Source organism: Cyprinodon variegatus, unplaced genomic scaffold (assembly GCF_000732505.1).
Source record: "Cyprinodon variegatus isolate N-32 unplaced genomic scaffold, C_variegatus-1.0 Scaffold9, whole genome shotgun sequence".
NCBI lineage: Eukaryota > Metazoa > Chordata > Actinopteri > Cyprinodontiformes > Cyprinodontidae > Cyprinodon > Cyprinodon variegatus.
Genome location: NW_015150462.1, coordinates 558545 through 562180, shown reverse-complemented (window position 1 = coordinate 562180; position 3636 = coordinate 558545).

Genomic DNA, 3636 nt, shown 5'->3' with positions numbered 1-3636 from the left:
GATATCAAAAAAGTACTCCAGAGTGTTGTTCAGCATGGGGGTGAGTAGAAAATGAAGGCTAATCATGTTTTGGGTGTACTATTCCTTTAATGAACAAACAGAAGCCAATGGAACATGGCGGGTGTGGCACAAATGCTAAACAAGGGCTGCAGGAGAGTGGGGGAGTATTTAACTGCTACAAATCATTAACTGAGGGTTGGCTTAAAGCAATTAGCCTTGCAAAGTGTGAAAGCATTAAAAAGGTAGTTTGTAACTGAAACACTGCCTGCATAGATATGTTTCATATTTTTTGTGCAAGAGCTGCAGGGATCCATGTTGATTTGTATCAATATGTAAGGAAAAAGTGTAAACGAAAAGGATTATCTCAAACAGTGATTAATATATATTTACATCTGAGGAAACATATTTTGTTTTGCTGTACGTTTAAAAAAATGTCTGTCCCCTCAGTAAGCAGGACAGGAACTAAGGTACGATTAATTTACACTGTCACTCCCTCTAATGTGAACATGACTCAAGGGTAGGGCTACCCTTTACTGCTCTACTGCTGTGAGTGGATGCATGGTGCTCCCTGTGGGGTAAGAAGGGCAAATAAATCATTTCAAATAACTTTGTTTTTCTAAAAATCAGTCAGCATTACAGACAAAATTCTAATGATGAGATAGATTTCTAGCTAAACACTGATACATGCTATAGGGCAGCTGTTGTTCCTCCTTTAAAAGAGAATAAAGACGAGTCATTTCTTTAACAGAATCCACGTTAGGCGTCAACGAATGAAACGCCTGTAAAAACCAGCACACGCCGCTGACCTTCCACCACCTCTGCGTGTTGTGAGCCGTTCTCCCAGAGGACCAGATGGAGGGGAGCGACTGTAAGCAGAGGACAGATGTTCCACAAGACCCTGGGTGAGTTCATTTACCCGTGCGTGTCTGAGAGCGCACATGTGACCGGAAAGGAAATGAATTGAATGCCTGCGTGTCGAAAATTAACCCAAAGGATGTGAGAGTGTATTGAAACCCTTCTGGTCTGAGCTCCTGCTACTGTTTTAAGCACAGTTCTTCCACTGTATGCAGTGGAATTAACTCAGAAAGTTTGATTCTAAGGCTGACAGCATGGTGGTGGACTGATGATGCTGTGGGCTTGTTTTACAACTAGCAATGCATCAACAGTGAGTCTAATGGGAGGTTTGTTCCAAAGGGGATCATCAATGGGACACTGAGGACACAGCTGTAAAACAAGGTTCTGAAAAGAAAAGAAACAAATCCCTTTAAATCTTAAACTGATAAAGTTGAAGAATGACTATACGGAAACTGTTGCGTGGTTTGTTTGGGCTATTCTTAGTCCGATTTAGATTTATTCAAAATCAGATCTTTATAATTTATCACAGATAATTAAATCTGATATTTAAAACCCTGCAATTGAAAGAGGAGGGATTTATTTACTACTACTGTACAAACTGAACTACCAGTCCATTTACACTAAGGAATAATAAATAATCATCCTGAAAATTATATAATTGTATTATATATTGTATTGTATAATAATCATACTTTGAAATGTAAAGTGTCCCATTAGGCTGAGTATTATTTGCAGTTTGGAAGCAAAGGAGAAGGAAAAATAGTATCTAAATTTGCATATTAGACTTTTATGTTTCTTTAAATTTCTTTAAAAAAGAAAGCAACTGATGAAAGAAAGAGTTATGAGAAGTCATATCCATAAGGTGGGCCATAAAAGGGACTCTTTAATTATGTGAAAAATGTGCTTTTTAACAAGTCATCCCTACAGTTAAACATAGTAGTGGCAGTACCACACTGTGGGTGTGTTTTCCAACTACATGTGCACTGGTTAGAGTTGGTGTTAAAATGGATGGAGACAAAAACCAGTTAATGTTGAAAGAAAAACTATTGGAAAACTTAACAGAATTCAGATTAAAACAGAAGTTGATGGTTAAACATGACGAGAACCCTAAATATGCAGCCAGAACAACACTGAAATTGATTGGATTTAGCTAAATCATATGTTTAAAAGTCCATATGAAAGTTTAGAATGTAATCCAAAATGAAGCATTCTCCAAACTGTGTCGTTATTTGAGAAATCATATGCAAAAACCCTCTTAAATATGTTTTTCCAAAAAAAAAAAAACGATCTACTTATTTACTTACTAACTTACTAACCAGCTTTTATAAAGTAGCCCAACAAAGCCTTGTTTTTGTTTTGAAAACATGCAAATTGGAACAGACAAAGGGCTCCGCCCCCTTTTGAATGGGGGTCGTTTGGCTTCTATTGTTAGCCTGCAATGCCCCATACCTGTCTAAGTGTCTGGAAAAAGTGTCTTAAAAGTGGAAGCAAAGGAGAAGGAAAATAGTATCTAAATTTGCACATTAGGCTTTTATTGGCCAGAGTCAAAACAAAAGAAGCCAAACGACCCCCATCCGAAGGGGGTGGAGCCCTTTGTCCGTTCCAATTTGCATTTTTCAAAAGAAAAACAAGGCTTTGTTGGGCTACTGTATAAAAGCTTGAACTCAAAGCTATTCGTGACATTTTGAATTCAGAAAGCTTCCTGGATTGAAAGCGAAACGTCTTCAAACTTGGAAACACAGCCCAGAAGATTGTTTTTAATTTTCTTTTTTTAATTTTTTTTTATGACTATGACCTGGATGTTGGAGAATCTTCACCAGCATCTTAAATATGCACAGCAAGGATTCTTCACCTTGTTGGTTTAAATAGAGGATTTAAAAAGAAATATATGCCACACTTCAGATATATTTTCTTTCCTAATAAGAGAAACATTATTTTACTTTACATATATGAATACTTTGTGTTGGTCGAAAATCCCAATTAAAAGGCATTGAAGTTTGTGGTGGTAACATTAAAAAACAAGAAAAGAAAACTTTATAAAATTTAATAAACCATTATAAAGACATATTAAGTGAGATCAATTGTGAAAGATGTGCTAGGAATATTTAAAGATTAAACAAAAAAAAATTTAAACATTATTAACATTTCTTATGAAAAGACAAAGACAGAGAGTAGGAGGTCTGTAAAATAGCTAGCACCTACACAGGATGCATTATTCTAAAGCTAGACTGGCAGAGGTATTTGAGAATGTGGGTGAAAATTGTAAGAGATGTCATAGTGCTCCTGGAACTTTAACACATATGTTTTGGTCATGGCCATCCTTGAACTCATTTTGGTTTGGAGTGTATAAAACGATATCTGAAATCATAGGAATAGAATGTCAGCCTAATATGTACATTTCCATTTTTGGAACAATACCACTTGATCGTATGGGTATCTCTAGGTTCAAAGATATAACAGCCTTGTCAACTTTGATAGGTAGAACAAAAATTCTTTTACACTGGAAATCTCTATTTTGGTATCCACAACCCTACTTTAGTTCTAAGCTCTGCTCAAGAAGAGATCATTGCCTTCTCATCTTTACTGGCAAACCGTACTTTACTTTTAGACTGGAAGTCTGATAAATGTCCCTCAATATTGCTCTAGGTTAAAGACTTGATGTTTTTTTTTCGGAAGCTTAAAGGAAAATTCCGGTTTTTAACACTTTTAGCCCATTTTCTGTAGTGTCCAGGATGAAATCGAATGATCGACACCAAAATTTTGACGATTGGTCCTGTCTCT